The 16,859-nt window shown below is 45.1% G+C and overlaps 1 non-coding gene across 1 annotated transcript; it reads left to right on the forward strand.

Annotated features, from left to right (window-relative positions):
- Window positions 1-16,228: 16,228 nt before the first annotated feature.
- Window positions 16,229-16,310, forward strand: trnas-uga (transfer RNA serine (anticodon UGA)). The gene has a single exon. It is a non-coding gene; the product is annotated as a tRNA-Ser (tRNA).
- The last annotated feature ends 549 nt before the right edge of the window (window positions 16,311-16,859 follow it).

Genomic DNA, 16,859 nt, shown 5'->3' on the forward strand with positions numbered 1-16,859 from the left:
TGCAAAATTGTTCCTTCTCAATCATTCCCGGCCCCTATTCTTCCAATTAGAGGTGTTCTGCTAAAATTCTTTAATGAATAGGCAATTTGTACTAATTTTCAACTGTAATGGCACTGTGCAACAATTCTCCCATTTACTGATACCCAACAATTCTCCCACTGCCTGACATCCTGACACCTGTCGTGGAAATTTAATTGACTCGAGTCAACTGGTAGCAAGAGCAAAGGAAAGGTTTTATTTTTGAACCTCTGCATGCAGAGCGGCCAATACACTTGGCAAAAGTGCTTTATGTAAGGGCTGTGAACAAAATTCACATATTCGTATTATAATATTCTTATCACATGCTCAAGGACAAGTGTTGGGAAACATTCGAGCTCATATTTTCTCTTTCCCATGCCTTGGACATAATTGTCTTTATGTTTTCCGAAGCTTTTTTTCTGAACTCGGCTGCTCGCAAGGCCAGGTGAAATGTTTGCAAAGTTCCACAAAGACAAGCTGACTCCTCGATGCAGAATTCAGCAAAGTATTTGCATATTTCAGCGAATTACTAAATATTGCAAAACATTCTCTGACAGATTTCACAGTAAATGTTAATTTTGATAATTTTCCATTACATTTTCCAAATTTTTGTCATTTTACAACAAGGACAACAACCAAAAAAAAAAGCCAGATAGCTATATATCAAAAATAATTTATGAACATCAGGCATTTCCTCAGACACCACCTAACTCTAACAAAGCTTTGTGGTGGTTTTTTCCATTTCCCTGGTTTGCCCGATACACAGCCCATCTTCACACGTCCCATTCGTCAACATCGCTGTATGGTGCAGACAAGCAATCGGATCTTCCTTCTTTGGGGCCACTGATAGTTTATCATTTCGTATCCTACTGCATTCATACGCAAGTGCTGTAGGCAGGTACACAACTAGGGTCTTATTCAAAGCAGTATGAGTAAGACCAGTCCTACAACTAGTGGAACGATAAGGGTTCATTACCCCCATCCTCCATAAGGGACGTGAGCCATCAGGAGGAGAATTCATCTGCTCGTGGAGGCGGTCATTTAGCTGCCTTCATACCATTTATTAAACCAGTAATATTTTGGGACTCATCAGGAACATTAATAAAGCACGAGGTACCTAACATTTTGCAGACTCCCCTCTCTCGGCCGTCAGGATGTTTAGTACTAATCGATTTTGTGTCACTGCTTCCTAACCGCCATTAACTCAGTGTTAATGAGTGCTAGGCCTTCCTCCGTCTCATTTGCAAATACACCATATGCGAGCATGTTCTGCGAGTGTGTACCCATTCAAATGCAGAGAATGCCCCTTCGAGTTCGGCAATCGCTGCCTTTTAGGGTGAACACTGTTGTGTTGGTGGAAAGTATCGCGGTGTAGCAGCACCCCTTTCTCCCCGGGGGAGTGGTGGTACCCTTTCTCGCCACCTACCCATATTATACCTGCCATCCTGATTAGATTAGATCACTTACAGTGTGGAAACAGGCTTTTCCGCCCAACAAGTCCACACACACCAGCCGAAGCACAACCCACCCATACATTTACCTAACACCTAACACTACAGGCAATTTAGCATGGCCCATTCACCCTATCTGCACATCTGGTGACTGTGGGAGGAAACCCACGCAGACTCAGGGAGAATGTGCAAACTGCACACTGTCAGTCGCCTGAGGCAGGAATTAAACCGGCTTCTTCGCACTGTGAGGCAGCAATGCCAACCACTGTGCCACCATGCCGCTCATGGTCTGACCATTGATAAAGGAACAAGCAATGTTTATGGTCGTATCATTTGTGTATGTTGCTGTGCAAGAGTCATTGTTCAAGTACAGCATCAATGTACACTGGGAGATACCCAAAAGGAGTCTCCCCCGATTGGTGCAAATACACGTTTCTCCCCTGCAATCCACTATGTGGAAGGCTGTGGATGGTAGCGTGTCAGGCTTGGGGCTGTAGATAGCCTGGAGTTCGAGTGGTGACACGAGATTTGCCCAAATTGCCCCCCACTATCATGGTCAGGCTAGTCACCTCCCGTGGAAGCAGACAGCTGGCATTTCTCGCCAGGCTCTCAGTAATTTGCTGGGCAGTCTACCTTTGGGCTGTGTGCAAACATATCCAACAAGTGTAGCCTACGTCTAATCTCTCGTTTTGTCTTATGACCAAAGCACATGCTCTATTCCCTTCATATCTAGCAATGGCCGTTCCCAGTTCCCAAACTACTGGCGTCGCATTTACGCCATTTATACCCACCAGGCAAATTCCCCTCATGCTTTAATTTCACTCTCTCGCCAGGGCCGTCTCCCTTCGGGTTCGGGTGTGTCATTAATGACCTTTGCCCGGTTGGGGTTAGGTCCATGGTCTGGTTTGATTGGTTGCCATGTCCCACTGCTCCTATCGTCTGTAGTACATTCTGCACTGCATCTCGGAGGGCGTGGGTGGGGCGGTTGCACCACTACATTCACCTGTCTAAAGATGTCAGAGAAGGATCTATCTATTCCACACCACGAGACTCCCTCATTGCTCTTCTCAGTCTTACTTTGATCATAGAATATCTATTTCCCATGTCAGGTGCCCCTTTTGCCGTGGTGGCTACTACTAACTGCCAGTCACCGGCGCAGCATGGATCCCTGCATAAATCTGAATTATCCAATTTATAGTCGTCCTTGTTACTGAACGGCTATGGGTCGCATGTAAAGATCCACTTCGTCCTATCAGTTTAGATGACCTTCAGCTGCTGCATCCCAGACGCCCCTGCCCTGATGAATAGTCCGACCAGGGCGCTTGCTAACAGTGTGAACTGGGACAGCCCCACTTTTGCTTATGACTTCGAATAAATACTTGCTCTAAATTGGTTTTGGCGTTGTGCGATGTCTCCTCAGTCCCAGCTGCAAGTTTGTAATGGCGGGCGTGTATCCACGTCGCTGTTCCGGCGACCTTAACAGCTATCTGTGCTGTAAAACGTACTTGAAACGGTCCCAGCCACCTCTTCGCCTTCCTGTTTTCCCTCCTGAAGTGTTTCGCCACTATTCGGGCTCCAGGTTATAGATCGTACATCTTCCCTTCTGCTGATTGGGGTAGTGCTGTCTTCAGTTGATTCTGTATTTGGGACCGAAGTGTAGAGAGTTTCATGCAGTAACACAACATCTCATCCTCACAGTGGCCTGTTATCTGGCTTCCCTTACGTCTCGGGAAAATTCCTGTGTTTCCGCTGCCCTACCGCTCGTCTGGTGGTAGGCACAGTGTTAGCCCATGTTTATTCCAAATACTCTCTAATCTGCTGTAGGGCATTATGGACAAATGGTGTCCCACTGTCACTACTAAGCCTAGAGTGTAGGGTTGCTCGCTGAACTGTAGGTTTGACATCTAGACGTTTCAGTACCTGGCATATGGAGGTTAGTGGGCGAGTGTAGGTTACGTGGGCTTGGATCGGAGCAAAATCGAGGGCCAAAGGGCCTGTCCTGCCCTGTATTTTTCTATGTTCAATGTTCCCACGTCACATCATCAGTGACGAACGCCAAGTGAAGAGAAGCTGTTCTCTCCTGCTTTCTAGTTATATGTTTCTCCAGGATGGGGTTCCTGGGGTTTGTGGTGATGCCATTTCCTGTTCGTTTTCTGAGGGGTTGATAGATGCTATCTACGTATCTTTTTTATGGCATTGTGGTTGGAGTGCTAGGCCTCAAGGAATTATCTGACATGTCTTTGCTTAGCCGGTCCCAGGATAGATGTGTTGTCCAAGTGAAAATGGTGTTTAAATTTCATACATGTGAAGGGCTACGAGGGAGAGAGGGTCGTGTCTTTATGTGGCTAGCTGATGTTCGTGTATCCTGGTGGCTACCTTTCTTCCTGTCTGTCCTACGTAGTGTTTGTGGCAGTCCTTGCATGGAATTTTGTAGAAGACGTTGGTTTTGTCCATGGGTTGTACTGGGTCTTTTAAATTTGTTAGTTTTGTTTGAGACTGTTGGTGGGATTCCGAGGGGTCTTAATCGTCTGGCTGCTTCTTCTGAGACTTCATTGATGTATGGAAAGGTCTATAGGGTTTCTGGCTGTGTTAAGTCTACTTGTCGTAGTTTGTTCCTGAGGAATCTGTGGACTGTATTTTTAAAGTATCCGTTCTTCTTAAATACGATTTATAGGCGGTTCTCCTCTGTTTTCCGAAGTTCGTCTATGCTGAAATGTGTGGTAGTTCGTTGGAATAGTGTTCTGATACAGCTTCCTTTTTGCGATTTGGAATGGTTGCTGGTGTAGTTAAGTATTTGGTCAGTGTTTGTCGGTTTGCTCTATATGCAGACACACCAGAGAATTCCGAGAGGCCTCGCACTCCAATCACAGCGCCATAAACAAACACATAGATCGATTTACCATCTGTCAACAACTCAGAAAACGAATAGGAAATGATATCACCACAAACCCCAGGAACCCCAAACCATAACAAACATATAAATAGAAAGCTGGAGACAACATCTTCACTTCACTTCACTTGGAGGTCGCCACTGATGATGTTACCTATCCAGGTCATGAAACGTCTGGATATCAAACCTACAGCTCAGCGAGCAAACCTACACCCTAAACCTCAACCGGAGCTACAAACCTTCACAAACCTTGGGAGTACTAAGCCTCTCAGGGATGCTCCATCTCGGAATTATTTCAGTTCGGAAAGCTTTGGTTATGGCACTGGCATTCTGTTTTGCCGTGGGGAACGCTTGCACCCATTTGGAAAACATATCACCTATTACCAGACAATACCTTTTTCCTTCGCAGGGTGTTAGTTCGGTAAAATCCAGTTGTAAATGTTCAAATTGTTTTTGGGGGTGTAAGTGCTACATGACATATCTGTATTCCCCTCCCCACATTATTGTTAGAAATAACACATCAGTCACATTATTTCTGGAAGTAATGAATAAATCCCTCAGTGTACCACTGTGCTGAAATGCTGTCATATCTCCCCTCTTTTGACACATGTTCCTTACTTTGTGTCAGTTTGGTATAGGATGGAAATAATGATCCTGGTAGAAAAGGTTTAACATTGGGGCCACACCATACCCCTTACCTCAAACTGAACTCTGCTTTTTCCCACTCAAACGTGTCTTCAAGCCTGGACTTCGACTGTGACTCCCGTACGTCTGCTGTTGGGGTAAGGATTTTTGTCATTCCCATGTCAAACTGATCATTTACCGGCTGCTGGGCTGCCGTCCTTGCCGCCGAGTCTGTCCTTGCATTTCCTTGAGAAACGGAATCGTTATTTTTCGTGTGGGCTTAACATTTACACACAGCGATTGATTTAGGCAATAGGACCGCTTCCAAGAGGTCAGAAATCTGATCACGGTGTGTGATGGGCTTTCCGGTGAAGGTCAAGGACTCCCTGTATTTCCATAAGGTTCTAACATCATGTGGAACTCCGAATGCGTATCTGCTATCGTTTAAGTATTCGCTGCCATTCCCTAAGCAAATTTACATGACTCAGTCAATGCAACCAGCTCCTATGCTTGAGCTGACAATTGAGAAGGGAGTGATCCCGCTTTGAATACCTCATGGGTAGTTACTACAGCATCCCCAATACAATTCTGGCCTATCTCCTTGCTCCTGAATGTTGACCCATCCACAAAAATAAACGCCATATTTGTATTCTCAAGTGATGAATTCTGTAAGTCTTGTCTAGGTAGCACATTTCATTAATTACAGCAATACAATCATGTGGGTCTCCGTCTCCTTCTCTAGTGAGAGGACTAGCAGCATTAAGGACGTTACATCGTTTTATTGCAATGTTAGGCTTCTCCAAGAACACAGTATTGTATCTGAGTCAACGTGCTGCCGACTATGTGCTTTGTTTTGCTCGGAAAGCAGTAAGGATACTGCATGTGTGATCAGTTTGGTTAAGTCGCCATAGCCGATTATATAGCAACCACAGCTCGCGGGCATTTACGCAATCCTGCCGCTACGAGGTCTGGCTTAGCCGAAAAATAATTAGCCAGCCTGAATTTTCCCCCATGATCCTGCAACAACACAGATGTCATGCAGCCATGTTTTTCATCTACCATTTGACAGAAGGCTTGTTTGGATTCGGAATCCCCAGTGTAGGTGTACTTTGAAACGTCTTTTTCAATTCAACTCGGCCGCTGGGATCCATTGCAACGGACCTTGGTTCTGCTGACCTTTTCCATGGGCCATGTCACTTCAGAGCGCCTCAAGATTTGTGTAATGTGGGATAAACGTTCTTCAGTAGGAGCGTATGCCCAAAAAGGATAGCAATTGTTTCCTCATGTGAGGCCTTGGAATTTGCTGAATTACTTGCACTCTGTCTTGACCAATGGTCTTCCCTTGTTCAGATATTAAGTGACTGGAGAACTTCACCTGTTGTTGCATAAATCGAAGCTTTGCGAGACTGGCTTTCTGCCCTTCCCTCGTGCAATGCAAGGGAATCCTTCTCACATTGTTCCTCTTTCGGTGCTACTATTAACAATCGTCTACAGATTGCAGAATAGCAGACCTAGGGGTTAAAACAAGAGTCTCCAGACTCCTGCGTAGAACCTCATTATATATGGTGGGTGACTCACAGTAACATTGACAAAGTTGTGTGAACTCATAAGATTTCCCTTTGAATGAAAAAGCGAACCACAATTGACTATCTGGATGCACCATTGCACTAAAGAATGTCTTTGGTAAATCCACAGAAGGGAACCACTTACTGTCCGGTGGAAATTGAGCTAATACAGTATAGGGTTTGGGAACATTTGATGCGCGCGGGACAACACTGTTATTGACTGCCTGCAGGTCTTGAACAAACCTCCATTCCTCCGGGTCACTTGGAATTTTTGCCTTTTTGATCAGAAAAATGGGAGTTCTCACCGGTGAGTTTACACAGGGGATTATCTCGCTAGCCTTTGGAAAGGACTGAAAGACTGGAGTAACTACGTCCATGGCCTCGGGTTTTCACGGGTATTGTGCTCTGCAAGGACGATACTCCGACTTCGTGGTTACTCGTATTGGTTCACAACCTCGTATATGACCCACATCATGTTTGCCTTTTAGCCATAATTCAGTAGGAACGTTATTAATCTTGGGTCTGAGAAGTTTATCTTAGGGAAACGCCAGGCCAGCCTTCTAGGCTCTTCAGGGCTAGAGGGTGTTACCTCGACTGTTCTATTGCCTGATTTAGACAAATTAATTTCTTCCTATATGTCCACACATCTGCATTGAACCACATACCCACATCGTCCCAGAACACCCAACATTTCGTTCTTTATGCCTTTCATCCCCATGGCCCCAAATCCTGCCACCAGTCACTAGACACCTTCGCCAGTGACACGCGAGGAGCATAACCTTCCACATCAAAAATATAGAGCTTACTTGCCGTCGCAGGTACTTTACATAAGTTCACACTGACTGCACATCTGTCATCTCTTCAATAAAATTCGCACAATAACAACTGACCTGGTTTAACCAATCTCCTGAATCAATACTTCTCTTATGGTTCCTCAGGGCTATCGTGGTGTATGTGTGCTGTGCAGTGCAGCATATTCCCGCAAAAAAATCGGTGTTAATAGGATTATCATGGTTACCTGCTTCCAGGGCGAGTGAATTGCTCACTGAACTCATTGCTCTCTGGCTTAATAGCCACTCATAGACATACACCAGGGGTGGTGGGTTGTATTTTACAGTTTACACTTGTGAATCTTCTCTTTGAATTACCTGCAAGCCCGTCGGAGTACTGAGCAAATACAACCCCAGTCTCATAATGAGATCCCAAGCCATCAAATGTAAAGGACAGAATTCCGCTAACAAAATTGAGAATTAGAATGGATACACATTACTGATTTCACACAATATGGGTGAGGTAAAACTCTCCCATATCACGATGCCTGATGCCTCCATTGAGTTCAGGAACATTCCACTCATCTTTATTGGCGTCAACTCTCTGAACTGTCTTGATTTGAGGAGTGAATATGCTGGCCATGTATCTACCAAAAAGGTAACTGATGTACCTTCCACGTATAACATAGAGGTAGGCATCGACAAATACGCATCATTGTTATATTGAACATATTGTCCACACGTCGCAATCTCAATGTTCAATATAGAGTTTGGATACATCTCAGTGCACGTTAGGTTAGTAGAAGTGATTAGCATTAGGGATTCTTCGTTGCCAAGTATAAAGGAAAGAGGTTAACCTGTACCTTGTGGCCTGCCCCCCTCAACCTCAGTCGTCCCCTGTCAGTCACTATGCTGTCCGGCCTCCAGGACCGATTGAGGCTGTCTGCGCGGGCACTGTCTTGACCAGTGGTCCATTGCTCCACAAACAAAACACCAGCCAGATCTATCTCTGCAAGCGCACTTCCACGATCCCTTCCTCTTTTGTGAACTCCACCTGTGCCTCTCTCTTTTCCCGCAGTCCCTCCCTCCAATGGCTGAACGACCATTTGCATCATAATAAGCTGAGGTTCATGTGATTGCTGTTCCATCTTTAATTTCCGGTTATGGTTCACTGGAGCCGGTAGTTTTTCAGCATGTATCACGTATTGCTCTATCAAATTCAACTTTCCCGTGTCCCAGTTAATAGACGTATATTATTACCTATTTTGTTGTTTCGTACTTGATTCCATTGATGAAGCTGCTCCTCAGGTGTGCCTCATACGGTGTGATCTCTGCTGTCGTTATGTCCTTGGGTGGTATCAGGCCACAATAGACGTAATCGACTTTCGTGAGGCGCTAAAGGTACTGGGACATTTTCTCGACTTCTTTAGGGATTCTTGCTTCAATTGATTGTGGGTACGATATGCTATTGGTGAATCAGCAGACCCTGAGGCGGCGACCGTTGACTTGGAATCTTCCTGAAGTGGATCTCGTAGGGGGGCTGTAGCTCTTCGAGGGCACCCATTAAGGTCAGGATCTGATCCAGTCTTAAGACACTGTCCAGCTTCATTAGTTTGTTTTCCGTGTGTGTGTGCATGTGCACTGGTGTTTGTACGTGTACTTGATCTATCTTTATTTCGAGATTTTCTTTCCCTGAGATCAGGCTCAGCCTTCAACATGTGATAAGCACTCCAATTCACAGGTTCTATTTTACCCTTCCGTTTCTCTTTCTCTCTCTCCTCCAACGGTGACCTCAGCATTTGCAACTGAATATTACTAAAACTTCGTTCCTCCAGAAAAACACATTCCTTGATTTATATTTTTAACTGCCTTACAGAAACTGGGCCATAATTATTTAGCATATATTGTATTTTTTCTTGACCATTCTGAGTTGTCTGTCGACCCTCTTTTTGTTCGCTCTTGCTGGAGCCGATTTTCATGGATATTGGAAAAGTGTTCATCTCTCTCTGTCTGTCTCTCTGTCTGGGCAAAAACAATGACTGCAGATGCTGAAAACCAAATACTGGATTAGTGGTGCTGGAAGAGCACAGCAGTTCAGGCAGCATCCAACGAGCAGCTGTCTCTCTGTCTGTCAATCTCTCTCTCTCTCTCTTCTCTCAGGATATCATAATCTTCTCTTTGCCAATATAACTTGCTTTTACCTCCGGAAGTCCCCCCTCATTGGGCACTACCGCCTCATTGCCTTGGTTTTCACAAACCAAGAACCCAAGTAACCGGTCCGGCTTTGGCGACTCCAACGCTGCCCATGTTGACTCCAAGTCTCAAACCACCGTTAGTCTTGCTGTCACTTCAACTCTCTAGAGACGGCAATCCTTTCCCTTGAGTTTTACTCGAATACTGCGCGAGAGTTCACTGGTCCCTCTTCCTGGTTCGTCTACTCTCTTCGAACAAGTCTCTATGTCGGATTACTTTAGCAACAACTCTTACCCTGAACCGATTCAATTCGGAACGCGACTCTGGGGCGATCCACTTATCCCCAGTCCTCTCACTCAAAGGGGCCAATTCAGCGCTCGAGATGAAGTGAAAGACCTTCAAGGCAGTGGCGTGTATACCTCCTGGGAATCTTCAAAATCTTACCCAGTCGCAGGGTCCCAGACGAGCCCCCGAGTTTACTGCCGTGGAATTTCAATCGACTCGATGCAAATGCTACCAAGAACAAAGAAAAAGTTTATTTTTGACATTTGTAGAATGGACCCGACACATTTGCAAGACGCCTCATAAAATGGAGCCTGACGGTTTTCACATATTCCCTTTATACTATATATTGCCTTGCCTTATCACACCTCAAGGCAGGAACCTGGATCAGTCGAGTTCCTTTCCACGCATGGGGTTGTTTTTTTCTAATTCATTGACTGCTGATATAATAGATTATTGGCCTTGAGAGTCAGCTGTAAATTAGGTTGAACTTTACATTTTTTCTGTCTTTTTGTAAAGTTAGGTCCATACTTCTTTGTTTCAACCATGCTTTCATAGATTTCACAAAAAAATGATACTTTTCCATTACACGGGATCAGGCTGACAGTAACTGATGGAGTGAGGATGATAGTGACACAATGAGGGTGAGGTGTCAGCGTAATAGTGACGCAGACTGTGTGAGTGGATCAGGCCGATAGTTATACAGTGAGGGGGGTCAGAGTGAAAATGATGCAGTAAGTCTGAGGGATCAGACCAATAGTGACGCACTTCGTGTGAGGGGTCCGTGTGACAGTGACGCAATAAGAGTGAGGCTGATAGTGACGCAGTAATTGGAAGGAGATCAGGCTGATAGTGATGCAGTAAGTGTTACTGTTTCATGTTGATCCTGACGCATAAAGTGGGAGGGGACAGGGTGAAAGTGACGTAGTAAGTGTGATGGGGTCAGGCAGAGACTGACGCAGTGAGTGTGAGACAGTCAGGGTGATAGTGAGGGAGTAAGTGTGTGCGTTCAGGCTAGTAGTGACACAGTAAGTTGAGAGCGTCAGGCAGATAGTGGCCAATAAAAGTGAAGTGCTAGGGGAATAGTGACGCAGAAAGTGTGAGGTGTCAGGCTGTTAGTGATGCGGTAAGTGTGAGGGGTCAGTCTGATAGTGAAGCAGTAAGTGTGAGGGGGTCAAGCTGATAGTGTCACAGTATGTGTGAGAGGTCAGGCTCATAGTGATGCAACAAGTGTCAGTGAGTCAGAGTGATCCTAATGCAGGAAGTGAGAGGGTACAGGGTGATAGTGATGCAATGAGAGTGAGGGGGTCAGTGTGATGGTGACAGAGTAAGGGTGAGTGTTCAGGCTGATATTGATGCAGTATGTTGGGGGCGTCAGGCTAATACTGGCCAGTAAGTGTTCAGTGACAGGGTGATAGTGATGTAGGAAATGTGAGGAGTCAGACTGAAAGACACGGTGAAATTGTGAGGTGTCAGGCTGATAGTGATGCGGGAAGTGTGCGAGTGTCAGGCTGATAGTGATGCAGTAAGTGTGTTGGGACCAGAGTGATAGGAACACAATAAGTGTGAGCAGCTTTGGATGATAGTGACAGGTCAGTATGAGGGGGAGGATGGTAGTGATCCAGTGAGTGTGAGGTGTCAGGATGACAGTGAAGCAGACTGTTGAATGTGTCATTGTGATGGTGACATGGCAAGTGTGATGTGGTCAGGGTGACAGTTACGCAGATGCTTTCAGGGGCTCAGGTTGTAGTGAAGCAGTAATTGTGAGGGGGCAGGTGATAGTGACGCAGTGAGTGTGAGATGTCAGTGCGATAGTGATGCAGAACATTTGAGGGCCAGGCTTATAGTGACTCAGTATGGGTAAGGGGTCAGGGTCACAGGGTCAGGGCCAGGTTGTAGTAAAGCTGTAAGTGTGAGTGTCTCAGGCTGATAGTGATGAAGTAAATGTGAGGGGGTAAGGCGGTTAGAGATGTAGTAAGTGTGCAGGGGTAGTGCTAGAAGTGACGCAGTAAATGTGAGTGTTGAAGCTGATAGTGACGCATTAACTTTGAGGGGATCAGGCTGATCTTGACGCAGTAAGTGTGACGTTGTCAGGATGATAGTTACGCTGTAAGTGTACGGGGGCACAATGATCTTGACGCAGTAAGAGTGGGGAGTCAGGGTGATAGTGACACAGTAAGTATGAGTGGGTAAGCCTGATAGTGACGCAGCATATGTGAGGGAGTCAACCTGGTAGTGGCGCAGTATGTGTGAAATGGTCAGGCTGATATTGATGCAGTTAGTGTGTTGGGGTCAAAGTGATTGTGACGTAATAGGTGTAAGTGGCTCAGGATGATAGTGACACAGTGGGTGTGAGATACCAGTGTGATAGTGACGCAGTAAGTGTAAGGGGTCAGGATGACAGTGACACAGTGGGTGTGAGATACCAGTGTGATAATGATGCAGTAAGTGGAAGGGGTCAGGATGACAGTGATACTAAGTGTACGGCCCTCAGTGTGAGAGTGCCACAGCAAGTGTGGGGTGTCAGGGTTTAAATGACGTCGTAAGTGAGAGAGGGGCATTGCGATTGTGAAGCAGTAAGTGTGAGGGGGTCAGGCTGATAGTGACACAGTCTATGTGACGGGGCAGTGTTTTAGTGACAAGATAAGTGTGAGGCGTCAGTCTGATACTGACACAATAAATGTGATGGAGTCAGGCTGATAGTGACACAGTAAGTGTGAGGGGTCAGCCTGATAATGACACAATAAGTGTAAGGATTCAGGGTGATAATAACATGGGAAGTGTGAGGGCGTGACTGAAAGTGACGCAATAATGTGTGGCTGTTAGGCTGATGGGGCCGCGAATAAAAATAAGGCCGTCAAGGTGAAATTGGCAAAGACTGTGTGAGTGGGTCAGGGTGATAGTGACACAGTATATGTGAGGAGGTCAGGGTGAGAGTGACGCAGTAAGTCTGAGGGGTCAGACTGATATTGACGCAGTCAGTATGAAGGGGTCAGGCTGAGAGTTACACAGTCAGTGTGAGGGGGAGAGTTTTAGTTATACAGTAAATGCGAGGCGTCAGACTGAAACTGATACAAAAGGTGTGAGTGGGTCAGGGTGACATTGACGCAGTCAGTGTGATGGGGCAGAGTTTTAGCAACATGATAAGCGTGAGGCGTGAGTCTGGTACTGACACAAAAAGTGTGATGGAGTCAGGCTGATAGTGATGCAGTAGGTTTTAGGATTGAGCGTGATATTAACATAGGAAGTGTGAGGGCATCACTGATAGTGACGCAATATGTGTGTGGCTGTCAGGCTGATAGTGATGCAGTAAAAATGAGGATGTCAAGGTGAAACTGGTGCAATAAGTGTGAGGATGGCAGATGGATAGTCATGCAGTAAGTGTGAGGGGTTCACACTGATATTGAGGCATGCAAGTGTGAGGGGCCAGGTTGATAGTGACGCTGTGTGCTGGCGGGTCCGACTGATAACGACGCAGAAAATGTGAGTGTCTCAGTGTGACAGTCATGCATTACGTGTGAAAGGGTCAGGGTGATAATGACAGAGAAAGTGTGAGGGGGTCAGGTTGATAGTGATGCTGTAATTGTGAGCTTGATCAGCGTGATAGTGAGGGGCTCAGGCTAATGGCGACACAGCAATTGTGAGGGGGTCAGGGTAGTAGTGACGCAAAACGTGTGAGCGGGTCAGGCTAATAGTGATGCAGTAAGTGTGAGGTGTCAGGCCGATAGTGACGCAGTAAAGGTAAGAGTGTTGGTGTGCTAGTGACGCAGTAAGTGCGAGCCGCTCAGGATGATAGTGAGGCAATAAGCGTGAGGTTTCAGGTAGACACCCATGCAGTACGTGTGACGTGTTCGGAGTGACAGTGATGCAGACATTTTGAGGGTGTCAGATTGAGAGTAACACAGGAAATGTGAGGGGACAGGCTGAGAGTGACACAGTAAGTGTAAGAGGTCAGGCTAATAATGATATACGAATTGTGATGGAGTCAGGAATTTCGTGGTGCAGTGAGTATGAGTTGTCAGGGTGATAGTGAAACACGGTTTGGGTGGGATAGAGTTATAGTGATGCAGCAAGTATGAGGAGTGTGCAGGGTCTGGCTGAAGGTGATGCAAGAAGAGTGAAAGGTTCGGTGTGATCTGGACTCACTAAGTTTGGGGTGTCAAGGTGATAGTGATGCTGTAAGTATGAGTGGGTCAGGCTGATATTGATGCAGTAAGCATGAGGGGGTCAGGCTGATATTGATGCACTAAGTAAGAGAGTGTCAAGGTGATGGGGATATATTAAGTGTGAGCAAGTTAGAGGGAGAGTGACGCCATGAGTGAGTGGGGTTTGGCTGATAGGGATGCAGTAGGTGCGCATGTGTCAGGGTGTGAGTGATGCAGGAAGTATGAGGGTGCCAGAGGGATAGTGACGCATTAAGTATGAGGGGTCAGAGTGATTGTGATGCAGTAATTCTGAGGGGATCAGAGAGATACCAACGCAGTAAGTATGAGGGGTCAGGCTATTAGTGACACTGTCAGTGTGAGTGTTGAAGCTCATAGTGAAGCAGTAGGTGTGAGGTGGTCAGTGTGATTGTGGTGCAGTAAATGTGAGAGGGTCAAGGTGATAGTGACATAGTAAGTTTGAGGAAGCAGTGTTGTAGTGACACGGTAAGTGTAAGGAGTCAGGGTAATAGTAATATAGGAAGTGTAAGGGCGTGACTGATAGGACAAAGTAAGTGTTTGGCAATCAGACTAATAATGACCCAGTCAAAATGAGGGTCTCCAAGTGAAAGTGGCGCAGTAAATGTGAGGGCGCCAGATGGATAGTGATGCAGTAAGTTTGAGGGGTTCACGCTGATATTAAGGGGGTAAGTGTGAGGGGTCAGGTCTATAGTGATGCAGTAAGTGTCGGCGGGTCAGGCTGATAGTGATGCATTCAAAGACCAAATATCCAAGGCTCACTGTAGTGCTGAATAGCGAGACTTCTCAAGGTTAAGACAAAAATCAATAGTTCTCATCCTGGTCATAAATCACAATGCTTCATTTTAAAATTGTCCTCTCCTGCTTCTAGATTCACCAATGAGGGAACAAAATTTACCTGTTTACCTCTTCAAATATTTTGCAACTCTCAACGAAATTGCCTCTCTTGTTTTGAAACTGTTAAAAAAAAAGACCGGATTTGCCCAATTTCAATTCACAGGACTAACGTTCATCCATGATATCAAGGCTAATCACCATTCGTGGTATTCCTCATATGGCATTAGTATCTTTCCTAAATTGAGGATTATAATTCCTCATACTGCAGTCCAAGTGTGGTCGAACTGAGCCACAATACATTGGAAATAATGCTTCGCTCTCGTGCCCTGAAATCCTTCTGCAGCTTTCACAACAGACTTCTACAACTGCTACTAGACTTCAATGACTCAGTAAAAACTTCTCCAAGATGCAATTCTAAAAATCTGTACATCAGACTTTCTACTTCAAACCTTCGATAAATAATCTCCACACATCTCCCTCCTGACAAGTATGATAAAGTCAAATCCTTGCTAATTATTAAATCATGAGGGACATGGATAGGTTTACTCATCAAGGTGTTTTCCTGCTGGTGAGTAAGTCAAAATTTAGAAAATATCGTTTTAAAATTAGTGGGTAAGGATTTAAAAGGGACGTCAGGGGCAACTTTTTCAGTCGTGTCCAGAATGAGCTGCCAGAGAAATTGTTGGAGACTGGTACAACTGTAACATTTAATGGCATCTGGTTGGATATATGAGTAACAAGGTTTAGAGGGATGTGGGCCAAATGTTGGCAAATGGGACCTATTAATATAGGACAACTGTGCACCGTGGGCAAGTTGGAAAGAAGGGCCACTTTCCATGTTGTATTGTTCAAGGACTTGATGACTCTAGAACAACCGCAAAAGCTTTGCAAATAATTCCGTCAAGACGATTTCAAGTTCCAAATCTTCGGTCAATCTTCCTCTCTTGTGCTCACAAGTTCATTACCTGATGTCCGAACTTACGGATTAGTTGCTGGATCCATTCCTGTAAATTGGTTCTGCATTCTTTCTAATTCCGATTTTGATTTTACGAATATAGCTAGTGTTTATGGACTTAGCATCAGTATTTCTAATACCATATTTTGATGAATGTTAAAAAACAACTTTGGCACCAGATGATGAGCAATTGAGTCAAAGTCGATCGGACGCAGTGAGACTATGATCCTCTCTTCATGGGGTGTACATCCGTGACTCTAAAATTCGATGAAGAATCATTCCCACAACTTCAGCTGTGTCAGAATCTAGTTTGCGGTGAAAGCCTGTCAATCTGCTAAGGTAACATTCGACTGAGTCCCAGCAAAGGATTTGGCGAAATCTTTGGGTCTTACAATTTGTTCTTCAAATTACGTATTTCATTAATTCAGTTCTTTTACTATGAAAATTGGCAATTTTGTCGGAGCTGTGATGGCCGAGAGGTTAAGGCGTTGGATTTGAAATCCAATGGGATCTTCCTGCGCAGGTTCGAGTCCTGTTCACAGCGTTGAATTTTTCAAAAGTCATTAATTCCTTTGCAGAATTTCGATTCCGTGGAGCTTGAGCTTTGCATTCAATCGAAACTAAATTTTCAACTGTAAAGAATCCGAAGTAATTTCAAGACGTCTAATAAAATAAATTATATGTCGAGACACAAAAAGCCACCAACTTCCAACATGAATCAGTTTCAAAACATTTGTCGAACTATCGTGAAATTTGGATGTTCGGGAGCGGGGGTTTGGAATTAAGCAAAACAAGAAGCAATGCAATACATTACCTGTAGATGATGATTTTTTTAAAAATCAATTGAAAGTCAAGCTGAGAAAGTTCAACCTAATTTACAACTGACTCTCTAGGCCAATAATCTAGTATATCAGTAGTCAATGAATTAGAAAAAGCAACTCCATGTGTGGAAAGGATCTCGACTGATCCAGGTTCCTGGCTTGAGGTGTGATAAGGCAAGGCGATATCAGCGGAGTAGAATTTTCTGGAAATATTAGAAATAGAATGTTAACGGTCTTCTGCTGTCCACATTCGTAAGAAACTGTGCATTAAG

The sequence above is a fragment of the Chiloscyllium punctatum genome, chromosome 13, assembly GCF_047496795.1.
Source record: "Chiloscyllium punctatum isolate Juve2018m chromosome 13, sChiPun1.3, whole genome shotgun sequence".
Taxonomy (NCBI): Eukaryota; Metazoa; Chordata; class Chondrichthyes; order Orectolobiformes; family Hemiscylliidae; genus Chiloscyllium; species Chiloscyllium punctatum.